This window comes from Vidua macroura, chromosome Z, assembly GCF_024509145.1.
Source record: "Vidua macroura isolate BioBank_ID:100142 chromosome Z, ASM2450914v1, whole genome shotgun sequence".
Lineage (NCBI taxonomy): Eukaryota > Metazoa > Chordata > Aves > Passeriformes > Viduidae > Vidua > Vidua macroura.
The window spans coordinates 78,280,913-78,296,356 of NC_071611.1; positions in this window are offsets into that span (position 1 = coordinate 78,280,913).

The following is a 15,444-nucleotide window of genomic DNA, read 5'->3' on the forward strand; positions in this document are numbered from 1 at the left end:
TCCTGGAGAAGAAGCCAAAGAGGAGCAAAAGGAGCAAGATGACCACAAGCCTGCAGCTGTGGTCACAGCAGAGCCTGATGCTTCCAAGAGAGTAAGTGCCAGTTGTGGCTGGTGCTGTCTTTAGTGCAAGGCAGAGCTGCAAGTTTCTGAGCAGCCAGCACTTGCTGTTGCTGGCTGAGGATGCTGAGTGCTGGAATCCCGCAGGACGCGGCCATTTCCTGCAGGCAGGGACAGCTAGAAATTGGCCTTTGGCCTGTCACCTTGAGGCACCCAAGAGCTGGGGGCTGTGGCTCAGCTTCTGCCTGCTTGGCTCAGTGAAGCTCTGTCTCTGGGCTTCTGCAGGGCCGTGGCCAAGGGCAAAGGTGCTCGTGCTGGAGGTCACAGGGCTTTCTTTAGTTGTTTTCCCTTTGTGCAAAGGTGTGTTTGGCTTGTGGAAGTGTTCTGCAGTTTTCTGGAGCAGTTCTTCGCTTGTACAGTCTTTTTTGGCTTTTGATAAGCTGCAAGGAGATGATTGCATTGTCCATGAAGCTGGGGCAGGCCATTCTTGTGGGGTGAGGCCAAAGGAAGCAAGTGCCTTGTAGGGAAGGCTTCTTGCCAGGCAAAAAGCAGAAGGGGCAAGTTGCTGTGGGTGCGTTTTGGGATGAAGCCTGCAGCTTTGGAAATGGCATTAGTGGCTCGGGTGGGGGTGAAGCTGCAAGTCCTTGACTGCTGTCTTGTGTTGCTGAGAAGAGGAAGGACATCTTGGAATTGTGGCTGCTGTCTTTGACGTCAAAGGGGCAAGTTTGTGGTGGGGGAGCTGCGTGGGCCCAAAGGACCCAGGGGTGCCGGTCAAGAGCAGCTGAAGGTGGGCCAGCGCGTGGCCAGGGAGCCAGGAAGGCCAAGGGCGTCCTGGCCTGTGTCAGCAAGAGTGGGGCAGCAGGAGCAGGGCAGGGAGCGTCCCCCTGGGCTGGGCAGCGCTGTGGCCACAGCTGGGAGTGCTGTGCCCAGTTGTGGGCCCCTGTGAAGCAGAAAGTCCTTGAGGGGCTGGAGCGTGTGCAGAGGAGGACACGGGAGCTGGGGAAGGCTGTGGAGCGCAAGGCCAAGGAGGAGGTGCTGAGGGAGCTTTAGCCTGGACAACGGGAGGCTCGTCAGGGCCCTTCAGGCACACTTCCATAGATCCATAGAGGACAGCGCTCACCCCAAGGCCTGCTTCCCTGCCAAACCTCCCCGCTCTGCATCCAAGTGCTTTAGCCATCTGAGGAGGTGACACTTCCAATTTGTGGTTTCTTGGCTTGCTAGGAGGAGAAGCCCTGCTGATTTTCTCTCTTCCCAGCAAGCAAAGATGCTTCTGCACAAGCTTTCCTGCCCTTTTCCTGCACCGAAAGGGATTCTGATCCACTTTTAGTATTCCATGTCTGCCGCAGCAGTAGCAAAGGCCTAGCTGGCTATTTCCTACTTTTCCATTTCACAGCTTTCAAGAGCTAAAAGCTCCCTTGTGCAGAGGCACTGTGCCTTGCAGATAGCAGCCATGGAGGACTATCAAATTCCTAGGCAAACAGAGTTCTCTTGAATTAGCCCATTTTAATCTGGCCGGAGTGACTTAGAATGCCATTGCTAAGAATGCTGATGATTTCTCCTTCAAAGAGGTGGTTGTAGATGCCAGGAGAAAGAAGATGCCAAACGATAGGTAACGGCCTGTCCCTCATGTTTCTCTCTTGCCACAGATGACAGAAGCAGCAGCAGTCTCTGCCCCGGCTCCCTCTGCTCCTGGAGAAGAAGCCAAAGAGGAGCAAAAGGAGCAAGATGACCACGAGCCTGCAGCTGTGGTCACAGCAGAGCCTGATGCTTCCAAGGGAGTAAGTGCCAGTTGTGGGTGGTGCTGTCTTTAGTGCAAGGCAGAGCTGCAAGTTTCTGAGCAGCCAGCACTTGCTGTTGCTGGCTGAGGATGCTGAGTGCTGGAATCCCGCAGGACGCGGCCATTTCCTGCAGGCAGGGACAGCTAGAAATTGGCCTTTGGCCTGTCACCTTGAGGCACCCAAGAGCTGGGGGCTGCGGCTCAGCTTCTGCCTGCTTGGCTCAGTGAAGCTCTGTCTCTGGGCTTCTGCAGGGCCGTGGCCAAGGGCACAGGTGCTCGTGCTGGAGGTCACAGGGCTTTCTTTAGTTGTTTTCCCTTTGTGCAAAGGTGTGTTTGGCTTGTGGAAGTGTTCTGCAGTTTTCTGGAGCAGTTCTTCGCTTGTACAGTCTCTTTTGGCTTTTGATAAGCTGCAAGGAGATGATTGCGTTGTCCATGAAGCTGGGGCAGGCCATTCTTGTGGGGTGAGGCCAAAGGAAGCAAGTGCCTTGTAGGGAAGGCTTCTTGTCAGGCAAAAAGCAGAAGGGGCGAGTTTCTGTGGATGCGTTTTGGGATGAAGCCTGCAGCTTTGGAAATGGCATTAGTGCCTCGGGTGGGGGTGAAGCTGCAAGTCCTTGACTGCTGTCTTGTGTTGCTGAGAAGAGGAAGGACATCTTGGAATTGTGGCTGCTGTCTTTGACGTCAAAGGGGCAAGTTTGTGCTGGGGGAGCTGCGTGGGCCCAAAGGACCCAGGGGTGCCGGTCAAGAGCAGCTGAAGGTGGGCCAGCGCGTGGCCAGGGAGTCAAGAAGGCCAAGGGCGTCCTGGCCTGTGTCAGCAAGAGTGGGGCAGCAGGAGCAGGGCAGTGAGCGTCCCCCTGGGCTGGGCAGCGCTGTGGCCACAGCTGGGAGTGCTGTGCCCAGTTGTGGGCCCTTGTGAAGCAGAAAGTCCTTGAGGGGCTGGAGCGTGTGCAGAGGAGGACACGGGAGCTGGGGAAGGCTGTGGAGTGCAAGGCCAAGGAGGAGGTGCTGAGGGAGCTTTAGCCTGGACAACGGGAGGCTCATCTGGGCCCTTCAGGCACACTTCCATAGATCCATAGAGGACAGCGCTCACCCCAAGGCCTGCTTCCCTGCCAAACCTCCCCGCTCTGCATCCAAGGGCTTTAGCCACCTGAGCAGGTGACACTTCCAATTTGTGGTTTCTTGGCTTGCTAGGAGGAGAAGCCCTGCTGATTTTCTCTCTTCCCAGCAAGCAAAGATGCTTCTGCACAAGCTTTCCTGCCCTTTTCCTGCACCGAATGGGATTCTGATCCACTTTTAGTTTTCCATGTCTGCCGCAGCAATAGCAAAGGCCTTGCTGGCTATTTCCTACTTTTCCATTTCACAGCTTTCAAGAGCTAAAAGCTCCCTTGTGCAGAGGCACTGTGCCTTGCAGATAGCAGCCATGGAGGACTATCAAATTCCTAGGCAAACAGAGTTCTCTTGAATTAGCCCATTTTAATCTGGCCGGAGTGACTTAGAATGCCATTGCTAAGAAAGCTGATGATTTCTCCTTCAAAGAGGTGGTTGTAGATGCCAGGAGAAAGGAGGTGCTAAACGATAGGTAACGGCCTGTCCCTCATGTTTCTCTCTTGCCACAGATGACAGAAGCAGCAGCAGTCTCTGCCCCGGCTCCCTCTGCTCCTGGAGAAGAAGCCAAAGAGGAGCAAAAGGAGCAAGACGACCACGAGCCTGCAGCTGTGGTCACAGCAGAGCCTGATGCTTCCAAGAGAGTAAGTGCCAGTTGTGGCTGGTGCTGTCTTTAGTGCAAGGCAGAGCTGCAAGTTTCTGAGCAGCCAGCACTTGCTGTTGCTGGCTGAGGATGCTGAGTGCTGGAATCCCGCAGGACGCGGCCATTTCCTGCAGGCAGGGACAGCTAGAAATTGGCCTTTGGCCTGTCACCTTGAGGCACCCAAGAGCTGGGGGCTGTAGCTCAGCTTCTGCCTGCTTGGCTCAGTGAAGCTCTGTCTCTGGGCTTCTGCAGGGCCGTGGCCAAGGGCACAGGTGCTAGTGCTGGAGGTCACAGGGCTTTCTTTAGTTGTTTTCCCTTTGTGCAAAGGTGTGTTTGGCTTGTGGAAGTGTTCTGCAGTTTTCTGCAGCAGTTCTTCACTTGTACAGTCTCTTTTGGCTTTTGATAAGCTGCAAGGAGATGATTGCATTGTCCATGAAGCTGGGGCAGGCCATTCTTGTGGGGTGAGGCCAAAGGAAGCAAGTGCCTTGTAGGGAAGGCTTCTTGCCTGGCAAAAAGCAGAAGGGGCAAGTTGCTGTGGGTGCGTTTTGGGATGAAGCCTGCAGCTTTGGAAATGGCATTAGTGCCTCGGGTGGGGGTGAAGCTGCAAGTCCTTGACTGCTGTCTTGTGTTGCTGAGAAGAGGAAGGACATCTTGGAATTGTGGCTGCTGTATTTGACGTCAAAGGGGCAAGTTTGTGGTGGGGGAGCTGCGTGGGCCCAAAGGACCCAGGGGTGCCGGTCAAGAGCAGCTGAAGGTGGGCCAGCGCGTGGCCAGGGAGCCAGGAAGGCCAAGGGCGTCCTGGCCTGTGTCAGCAAGAGTGGGGCAGCAGGAGCAGGGCAGGGAGCGTCCCCCTGGGCTGGGCAGCGCTGCGGCCACAGTTGGGAGTGCTGTGCCCAGTTGTAGGCCCCTGTGAAGCAGAAAGTCCTTGAGGGGCTGGAGCGTGTGCAGAGGAGGACACGGGAGCTGGGGAAGGCTGTGGAGCGCAAGGCCAAGGAGGAGGTGCTGAGGGAGCTTTAGCCTGGACAACGGGAGGCTCGTCAGGGCCCTTCAGGCACACTTCCATAGATCCATAGAGGACAGCGCTCACCCCAAGGCCTGCTTCCCTGCCAAACCTCCCCGCTCTGCATCCATGTGCTTTAGCCACCTGAGCAGGTGACACTTCCAATTTGTGGTTTCTTGGCTTGCTAGGAGGAGAAGCCCTGCTGATTTTCTCTCTTCCCAGCAAGCAAAGATGCTTCTGCACAAGCTTTCCTGCCCTTTTCCTGCACCGAATGGGATTCTGATCCACTTTTACTTTTCCATGTCTGCCGCAGCAATAGCAAAGGCCTTGCTGGCTATTTCCTACTTTTCCATTTCACAGCTTTCAAGAGCTAAAAGCTCCCTTGTGCAGAGGCACTGTGCCTTGCAGATAGCAGCCATGGAGGACTATCAAATTCCTAGGCAAACAGAGTTCTCTTGAATTAGCCCATTTTAATCTGGCCGGAGTGACTTAGAATGCCATTGCTAAGAATGCTGATGATTTCTCCTTCAAAGAGGTGGTTGTAGATGCCAGGAGAAAGGAGGTGCTAAACGATAGGTAACGGCCTGTCCCTCATGTTTCTCTCTTGCCACAGATGACAGAAGCAGCAGCAGTCTCTGCCCTGGCTCCCTCTGCTCCTGGAGAAGAAGCCAAAGAGGAGCAAAAGGAGCAAGATGACCACGAGCCTGCAGCTGTGGTCACAGCAGAGCCTGATGCTTCCAAGGGAGTAAGTGCCAGTTGTGGGTGCTGCTGTCTTTAGTGCAAGGCAGAGCTGCAAGTTTCTGAGCAGCCAGCACTTGCTGTTGCTGGCTGAGGATGCTGAGTGCTGGAATCCCGCAGGACGCGGCCATTTCCTGCAGGCAGGGACAGCTAGAAATTGGCCTTTGGCCTGTCACCTTCAGGCACCCAAGAGCTGGGGGCTGCGGCTCAGCTTCTGCCTGCTTGGCTCAGTGAAGCTCTGTCTCTGGGCTTCTGCAGGGCCGTGGCCAAGGGCACAGGTGCTCGTGCTGGAGGTCACAGGACTTTCTTTAGTTGTTTTCCCTTTGTGCAAAGGTGTGTTTGGCTTGTGGAAGTGTTCTGCAGTTTTCTGGAGCAGTTCTTCGCTTGTACAGTCTTTTTTGGCTTTTGATAAGCTGCAAGGAGATGATTGCATTGTCCATGAAGCTGGGGCAGGCCATTCTTGTGGGGTGAGGCCAAAGGAAGCAAGTGCCTTGTAGGGAAGGCTTCTTGCCTGGCAAAAAGCACAAGGGGCAAGTTGCTGTGGGTGCGTTTTGGGATGAAGCCTGCAGCTTTGGAAATGGCATTAGTGCCTCGCGTGGGGGTGAAGCTGCAAGTCCTTGACTGCTGTCTTGTGTTGCTGAGAAGAGGAAGGACATCTTGGAATTGTGGCTGCTGTATTTGACGTCAAAGGGGCAAGTTTGTGGTGGGGGAGCTGCGTGGGCCCAAAGGACCCAGGGGTGCCGGTCAAGAGCAGCTGAAGGTGGGCCAGCGCGTGGCCAGGGAGCCAGGAAGGCCAAGGGCGTCCTGGCCTGTGTCAGCAAGAGTGGGGCAGCAGGAGCAGGGCAGTGAGCGTCCCCCTGGGCTGGGCAGCGCTGCGGCCACAGCTGGGAGTGCTGTGCCCAGTTGTGGGCCCTTGTGAAGCAGAAAGTCCTTGAGGGGCTGGAGCGTGTGCAGAGGAGGACACGGGAGCTGGGGAAGGCTGTGGAGCGCAAGGCCAAGGAGGAGGTGCTGAGGGAGCTTTAGCCTGGACAACGGGAGGCTCGTCAGGGCCCTTCAGGCACACTTCCATAGATCCATAGAGGACAGCGCTCACCCCAAGGCCTGCTTCCCTGCCAAACCTCCCCGCTCTGCATCCAAGGGCTTTAGCCACCTGAGCAGGTGACACTTCCAATTTGTGGTTTCTTGGCTTGCTAGGAGGAGAAGCCCTGCTGATTTTCTCTCTTCCCAGCAAGCAAAGATGCTTCTGCACAAGCTTTCCTGCCCTTTTCCTGCACCGAATGGGATTCTGATCCACTTTTAGTTTTCCATGTCTGCCGCAGCAATAGCAAAGGCCTTGCTGGCTATTTCCTACTTTTCCATTTCACAGCTTTCAAGAGCTAAAAGCTCCCTTGTGCAGAGGCACTGTGCCTTGCAGATAGCAGCCATGGAGGACTATCAAATTCCTAGGCAAACAGAGTTCTCTTGAATTAGCCCATTTTAATCTGGCCGGAGTGACTTAGAATGCCATTGCTAAGAATGCTGATGATTTCTCCTTCAAAGAGGTGGTTGTAGATGCCAGGAGAAAGGAGGTGCTAAACGATAGGTAACGGCCTGTCCCTCATGTTTCTCTCTTGCCACAGATGACAGAAGCAGCAGCAGTCTCTGCCCCGGCTCCCTCTGCTCCTGGAGAAGAAGCCAAAGAGGAGCAAAAGGAGCAAGATGACCACAAGCCTGCAGCTGTGGTCACAGCAGAGCCTGATGCTTCCAAGAGAGTAAGTGCCAGTTGTGGCTGGTGCTGTCTTTAGTGCAAGGCAGAGCTGCAAGTTTCTGAGCAGCCAGCACTTGCTGTTGCTGGCTGAGGATGCTGAGTGCTGGAATCCCGCAGGACGCGGCCATTTCCTGCAGGCAGGGACAGCTAGAAATTGGCCTTTGGCCTGTCACCTTGAGGCACCCAAGAGCTGGGGGCTGTGGCTCAGCTTCTGCCTGCTTGGCTCAGTGAAGCTCTGTCTCTGGGCTTCTGCAGGGCCGTGGCCAAGGGCAAAGGTGCTCGTGCTGGAGGTCACAGGGCTTTCTTTAGTTGTTTTCCCTTTGTGCAAAGGTGTGTTTGGCTTGTGGAAGTGTTCTGCAGTTTTCTGCAGCAGTTCTTCGCTTGTACAGTCTCTTTTGGCTTTTGATAAGCTGCAAGGAGATGATTGCATTGTCCATGAAGCTGGGGCAGGCCATTCTTGTGGGGTGAGGCCAAAGGAAGCAAGTGCCTTGTAGGGAAGGCTTCTTGCCTGGCAAAAAGCAGAAGGGGCAAGTTGCTGTGGGTGCGTTTTGGGATGAAGCCTGCAGCTTTGGAAATGGCATTAGTGCCTCGGGTGGGGGTGAAGCTGCAAGTCCTTGACTGCTGTCTTGTGTTGCTGAGAAGAGGAAGGACATCTTGGAATTGTGGCTGCTGTATTTGACGTCAAAGGGGCAAGTTTGTGGTGGGGGAGCTGCGTGGGCCCAAAGGACCCAGGGGTGCCGGTCAAGAGCAGCTGAAGGTGGGCCAGCGCGTGGCCAGGGAGCCAGGAAGGCCAAGGGCGTCCTGGCCTGTGTCAGCAAGAGTGGGGCAGCAGGAGCAGGGCAGGGAGCGTCCCCCTGGGCTGGGCAGCGCTGCGGCCACAGTTGGGAGTGCTGTGCCCAGTTGTAGGCCCCTGTGAAGCAGAAAGTCCTTGAGGGGCTGGAGCGTGTGCAGAGGAGGACACGGGAGCTGGGGAAGGCTGTGGAGCGCAAGGCCAAGGAGGAGGTGCTGAGGGAGCTTTAGCCTGGACAACGGGAGGCTCGTCAGGGCCCTTCAGGCACACTTCCATAGATCCATAGAGGACAGCGCTCACCCCAAGGCCTGCTTCCCTGCCAAACCTCCCCGCTCTGCATCCATGTGCTTTAGCCACCTGAGCAGGTGACACTTCCAATTTGTGGTTTCTTGGCTTGCTAGGAGGAGAAGCCCTGCTGATTTTCTCTCTTCCCAGCAAGCAAAGATGCTTCTGCACAAGCTTTCCTGCCCTTTTCCTGCACCGAATGGGATTCTGATCCACTTTTACTTTTCCATGTCTGCCGCAGCAATAGCAAAGGCCTTGCTGGCTATTTCCTACTTTTCCATTTCACAGCTTTCAAGAGCTAAAAGCTCCCTTGTGCAGAGGCACTGTGCCTTGCAGATAGCAGCCATGGAGGACTATCAAATTCCTAGGCAAACAGAGTTCTCTTGAATTAGCCCATTTTAATCTGGCCGGAGTGACTTAGAATGCCATTGCTAAGAATGCTGATGATTTCTCCTTCAAAGAGGTGGTTGTAGATGCCAGGAGAAAGGAGGTGCTAAACGATAGGTAACGGCCTGTCCCTCATGTTTCTCTCTTGCCACAGATGACAGAAGCAGCAGCAGTCTCTGCCCTGGCTCCCTCTGCTCCTGGAGAAGAAGCCAAAGAGGAGCAAAAGGAGCAAGATGACCACGAGCCTGCAGCTGTGGTCACAGCAGAGCCTGATGCTTCCAAGGGAGTAAGTGCCAGTTGTGGGTGGTGCTGTCTTTAGTGCAAGGCAGAGCTGCAAGTTTCTGAGCAGCCAGCACTTGCTGTTGCTGGCTGAGGATGCTGAGTGCTGGAATCCCGCAGGACGCGGCCATTTCCTGCAGGCAGGGACAGCTAGAAATTGGCCTTTGGCCTGTCACCTTGAGGCACCCAAGAGCTGGGGGCTGCGGCTCAGCTTCTGCCTGCTTGGCTCAGTGAAGCTCTGTCTCTGGGCTTCTGCAGGGCCGTGGCCAAGGGCACAGGTGCTCGTGCTGGAGGTCACAGGACTTTCTTTAGTTGTTTTCCCTTTGTGCAAAGGTGTGTTTGGCTTCTGGAAGTGTTCTGCAGTTTTCTGGAGCAGTTCTTCGCTTGTACAGTCTTTTTTGGCTTTTGATAAGCTGCAAGGAGATGATTGCATTGTCCATGAAGCTGGGGCAGGCCATTCTTGTGGGGTGAGGCCAAAGGAAGCAAGTGCCTTGTAGGGAAGGCTTCTTGCCTGGCAAAAAGCACAAGGGGCAAGTTGCTGTGGGTGCGTTTTGGGATGAAGCCTGCAGCTTTGGAAATGGCATTAGTGGCTCGGGTGGGGGTGAAGCTGCAAGTCCTTGACTGCTGTCTTGTGTTGCTGAGAAGAGGAAGGACATCTTGGAATTGTGGCTGCTGTATTTGACGTCAAAGGGGCAAGTTTGTGGTGGGGGAGCTGCGTGGGCCCAAAGGACCCAGGGGTGCCGGTCAAGAGCAGCTGAAGGTGGGCCAGCGCGTGGCCAGGGAGCCAGGAAGGCCAAGGGCGTCCTGGCCTGTGTCAGCAAGAGTGGGGCAGCAGGAGCAGGGCAGGGAGCGTCCCCCTGGGCTGGGCAGCGCTGCGGCCACAGCTGGGAGTGCTGTGCCCAGTTGTGGGCCCTTGTGAAGCAGAAAGTCCTTGAGGGGCTGGAGCGTGTGCAGAGGAGGACACGGGAGCTGGGGAAGGCTGTGGAGCGCAAGGCCAAGGAGGAGGTGCTGAGGGAGCTTTAGCCTGGACAACGGGAGGCTCGTCAGGGCCCTTCAGGCACACTTCCATAGATCCATAGAGGACAGCGCTCACCCCAAGGCCTGCTTCCCTGCCAAACATCCCCGCTCTGCATGCAAGGGCTTTAGCCACCTGAGCAGGTGACACTTCCAATTTGTGGTTTCTTGGCTTGCTAGGAGGAGAAGCCCTGCTGATTTTCTCTCTTCCCAGCAAGCAAAGATGCTTCTGCACAAGCTTTCCTGCCCTTTTCCTGCACCGAATGGGATTCTGATCCACTTTTACTTTTCCATGTCTGCCGCAGCAATAGCAAAGGCCTTGCTGGCTATTTCCTACTTTTCCATTTCACAGCTTTCAAGAGCTAAAAGCTCCCTTGTGCAGAGGCACTGTGCCTTGCAGATAGCAGCCATGGAGGACTATCAAATTCCTAGGCAAACAGAGTTCTCTTGAATTAGCCCATTTTAATCTGGCCGGAGTGACTTAGAATGCCATTGCTAAGAATGCTGATGATTTCTCCTTCAAAGAGGTGGTTGTAGATGCCAGGAGAAAGGAGGTGCTAAACGATAGGTAACGGCCTGTCCCTCATGTTTCTCTCTTGCCACAGATGACAGAAGCAGCAGCAGTCTCTGCCCCGGCTCCCTCTGCTCCTGGAGAAGAAGCCAAAGAGGAGCAAAAGGAGCAAGATGACCACAAGCCTGCAGCTGTGGTCACAGCAGAGCCTGATGCTTCCAAGAGAGTAAGTGCCAGTTGTGGCTGGTGCTGTCTTTAGTGCAAGGCAGAGCTGCAAGTTTCTGAGCAGCCAGCACTTGCTGTTGCTGGCTGAGGATGCTGAGTGCTGGAATCCCGCAGGACGCGGCCATTTCCTGCAGGCAGGGACAGCTAGAAATTGGCCTTTGGCCTGTCACCTTGAGGCACCCAAGAGCTGGGGGCTGTGGCTCAGCTTCTGCCTGCTTGGCTCAGTGAAGCTCTGTCTCTGGGCTTCTGCAGGGCCGTGGCCAAGGGCAAAGGTGCTCGTGCTGGAGGTCACAGGGCTTTCTTTAGTTGTTTTCCCTTTGTGCAAAGGTGTGTTTGGCTTGTGGAAGTGTTCTGCAGTTTTCTGGAGCAGTTCTTCGCTTGTACAGTCTTTTTTGGCTTTTGATAAGCTGCAAGGAGATGATTGCATTGTCCATGAAGCTGGGGCAGGCCATTCTTGTGGGGTGAGGCCAAAGGAAGCAAGTGCCTTGTAGGGAAGGCTTCTTGCCAGGCAAAAAGCAGAAGGGGCAAGTTGCTGTGGGTGCGTTTTGGGATGAAGCCTGCAGCTTTGGAAATGGCATTAGTGGCTCGGGTGGGGGTGAAGCTGCAAGTCCTTGACTGCTGTCTTGTGTTGCTGAGAAGAGGAAGGACATCTTGGAATTGTGGCTGCTGTCTTTGACGTCAAAGGGGCAAGTTTGTGCTGGGGGAGCTGCGTGGGCCCAAAGGACCCAGGGGTGCCGGTCAAGAGCAGCTGAAGGTGGGCCAGCGCGTGGCCAGGGAGCCAGGAAGGCCAAGGGCGTCCTGGCCTGTGTCAGCAAGAGTGGGGCAGCAGGAGCAGGGCAGGGAGCGTCCCCCTGGGCTGGGCAGCGCTGCAGGCACAGCTGGGAGTGCTGTGCCCAGTTGTGGGCCCCTGTGAAGCAGAAAGTCCTTGAGGGGCTGGAGCGTGTGCAGAGGAGGACACGGGAGCTGGGGAAGGCTGTGGAGCGCAAGGCCAAGGAGGAGGTGCTGAGGGAGCTTTAGCCTGGACAACGGGAGGCTCGTCAGGGCCCTTCAGGCACACTTCCATAGATCCATAGAGGACAGCGCTCACCCCAAGGCCTGCTTCCCTGCCAAACCTCCCCGCTCTGCATCCAAGTGCTTTAGCCATCTGAGGAGGTGACACTTCCAATTTGTGGTTTCTTGGCTTGCTAGGAGGAGAAGCCCTGCTGATTTTCTCTCTTCCCAGCAAGCAAAGATGCTTCTGCACAAGCTTTCCTGCCCTTTTCCTGCACCGAAAGGGATTCTGATCCACTTTTAGTATTCCATGTCTGCCGCAGCAGTAGCAAAGGCCTAGCTGGCTATTTCCTACTTTTCCATTTCACAGCTTTCAAGAGCTAAAAGCTCCCTTGTGCAGAGGCACTGTGCCTTGCAGATAGCAGCCATGGAGGACTATCAAATTCCTAGGCAAACAGAGTTCTCTTGAATTAGCCCATTTTAATCTGGCCGGAGTGACTTAGAATGCCATTGCTAAGAATGCTGATGATTTCTCCTTCAAAGAGGTGGTTGTAGATGCCAGGAGAAAGAAGATGCCAAACGATAGGTAACGGCCTGTCCCTCATGTTTCTCTCTTGCCACAGATGACAGAAGCAGCAGCAGTCTCTGCCCCGGCTCCCTCTGCTCCTGGAGAAGAAGCCAAAGAGGAGCAAAAGGAGCAAGATGACCACGAGCCTGCAGCTGTGGTCACAGCAGAGCCTGATGCTTCCAAGGGAGTAAGTGCCAGTTGTGGGTGGTGCTGTCTTTAGTGCAAGGCAGAGCTGCAAGTTTCTGAGCAGCCAGCACTTGCTGTTGCTGGCTGAGGATGCTGAGTGCTGGAATCCCGCAGGACGCGGCCATTTCCTGCAGGCAGGGACAGCTAGAAATTGGCCTTTGGCCTGTCACCTTGAGGCACCCAAGAGCTGGGGGCTGCGGCTCAGCTTCTGCCTGCTTGGCTCAGTGAAGCTCTGTCTCTGGGCTTCTGCAGGGCCGTGGCCAAGGGCACAGGTGCTCGTGCTGGAGGTCACAGGGCTTTCTTTAGTTGTTTTCCCTTTGTGCAAAGGTGTGTTTGGCTTGTGGAAGTGTTCTGCAGTTTTCTGGAGCAGTTCTTCGCTTGTACAGTCTCTTTTGGCTTTTGATAAGCTGCAAGGAGATGATTGCGTTGTCCATGAAGCTGGGGCAGGCCATTCTTGTGGGGTGAGGCCAAAGGAAGCAAGTGCCTTGTAGGGAAGGCTTCTTGTCAGGCAAAAAGCAGAAGGGGCGAGTTTCTGTGGATGCGTTTTGGGATGAAGCCTGCAGCTTTGGAAATGGCATTAGTGCCTCGGGTGGGGGTGAAGCTGCAAGTCCTTGACTGCTGTCTTGTGTTGCTGAGAAGAGGAAGGACATCTTGGAATTGTGGCTGCTGTCTTTGACGTCAAAGGGGCAAGTTTGTGCTGGGGGAGCTGCGTGGGCCCAAAGGACCCAGGGGTGCCGGTCAAGAGCAGCTGAAGGTGGGCCAGCGCGTGGCCAGGGAGTCAAGAAGGCCAAGGGCGTCCTGGCCTGTGTCAGCAAGAGTGGGGCAGCAGGAGCAGGGCAGTGAGCGTCCCCCTGGGCTGGGCAGCGCTGTGGCCACAGCTGGGAGTGCTGTGCCCAGTTGTGGGCCCTTGTGAAGCAGAAAGTCCTTGAGGGGCTGGAGCGTGTGCAGAGGAGGACACGGGAGCTGGGGAAGGCTGTGGAGTGCAAGGCCAAGGAGGAGGTGCTGAGGGAGCTTTAGCCTGGACAACGGGAGGCTCATCTGGGCCCTTCAGGCACACTTCCATAGATCCATAGAGGACAGCGCTCACCCCAAGGCCTGCTTCCCTGCCAAACCTCCCCGCTCTGCATCCAAGGGCTTTAGCCACCTGAGCAGGTGACACTTCCAATTTGTGGTTTCTTGGCTTGCTAGGAGGAGAAGCCCTGCTGATTTTCTCTCTTCCCAGCAAGCAAAGATGCTTCTGCACAAGCTTTCCTGCCCTTTTCCTGCACCGAATGGGATTCTGATCCACTTTTAGTTTTCCATGTCTGCCGCAGCAATAGCAAAGGCCTTGCTGGCTATTTCCTACTTTTCCATTTCACAGCTTTCAAGAGCTAAAAGCTCCCTTGTGCAGAGGCACTGTGCCTTGCAGATAGCAGCCATGGAGGACTATCAAATTCCTAGGCAAACAGAGTTCTCTTGAATTAGCCCATTTTAATCTGGCCGGAGTGACTTAGAATGCCATTGCTAAGAAAGCTGATGATTTCTCCTTCAAAGAGGTGGTTGTAGATGCCAGGAGAAAGGAGGTGCTAAACGATAGGTAACGGCCTGTCCCTCATGTTTCTCTCTTGCCACAGATGACAGAAGCAGCAGCAGTCTCTGCCCCGGCTCCCTCTGCTCCTGGAGAAGAAGCCAAAGAGGAGCAAAAGGAGCAAGACGACCACGAGCCTGCAGCTGTGGTCACAGCAGAGCCTGATGCTTCCAAGAGAGTAAGTGCCAGTTGTGGCTGGTGCTGTCTTTAGTGCAAGGCAGAGCTGCAAGTTTCTGAGCAGCCAGCACTTGCTGTTGCTGGCTGAGGATGCTGAGTGCTGGAATCCCGCAGGACGCGGCCATTTCCTGCAGGCAGGGACAGCTAGAAATTGGCCTTTGGCCTGTCACCTTGAGGCACCCAAGAGCTGGGGGCTGCGGCTCAGCTTCTGCCTGCTTGGCTCAGTGAAGCTCTGTCTCTGGGCTTCTGCAGGGCCGTGGCCAAGGGCACAGGTGCTAGTGCTGGAGGTCACAGGGCTTTCTTTAGTTGTTTTCCCTTTGTGCAAAGGTGTGTTTGGCTTGTGGAAGTGTTCTGCAGTTTTCTGCAGCAGTTCTTCACTTGTACAGTCTCTTTTGGCTTTTGATAAGCTGCAAGGAGATGATTGCATTGTCCATGAAGCTGGGGCAGGCCATTCTTGTGGGGTGAGGCCAAAGGAAGCAAGTGCCTTGTAGGGAAGGCTTCTTGCCTGGCAAAAAGCAGAAGGGGCAAGTTGCTGTGGGTGCGTTTTGGGATGAAGCCTGCAGCTTTGGAAATGGCATTAGTGCCTCGGGTGGGGGTGAAGCTGCAAGTCCTTGACTGCTGTCTTGTGTTGCTGAGAAGAGGAAGGACATCTTGGAATTGTGGCTGCTGTATTTGACGTCAAAGGGGCAAGTTTGTGGTGGGGGAGCTGCGTGGGCCCAAAGGACCCAGGGGTGCCGGTCAAGAGCAGCTGAAGGTGGGCCAGCGCGTGGCCAGGGAGCCAGGAAGGCCAAGGGCGTCCTGGCCTGTGTCAGCAAGAGTGGGGCAGCAGGAGCAGGGCAGGGAGCGTCCCCCTGGGCTGGGCAGCGCTGCGGCCACAGTTGGGAGTGCTGTGCCCAGTTGTAGGCCCCTGTGAAGCAGAAAGTCCTTGAGGGGCTGGAGCGTGTGCAGAGGAGGACACGGGAGCTGGGGAAGGCTGTGGAGCGCAAGGCCAAGGAGGAGGTGCTGAGGGAGCTTTAGCCTGGACAACGGGAGGCTCGTCAGGGCCCTTCAGGCACACTTCCATAGATCCATAGAGGACAGCGCTCACCCCAAGGCCTGCTTCCCTGCCAAACCTCCCCGCTCTGCATCCATGTGCTTTAGCCACCTGAGCAGGTGACACTTCCAATTTGTGGTTTCTTGGCTTGCTAGGAGGAGAAGCCCTGCTGATTTTCTCTCTTCCCAGCAAGCAAAGATGCTTCTGCACAAGCTTTCCTGCCCTTTTCCTGCACCGAATGGGATTCTGATCCACTTTTACTTTTCCATGTCTGCCGCAGCAATAGCAAAGGCCTTGCTGGCTATTTCCTACTTTTCCATTTCACAGCTTTCAAGAGCTAAAAGCTCCCTTGTGCAGAGGCACTGTGCC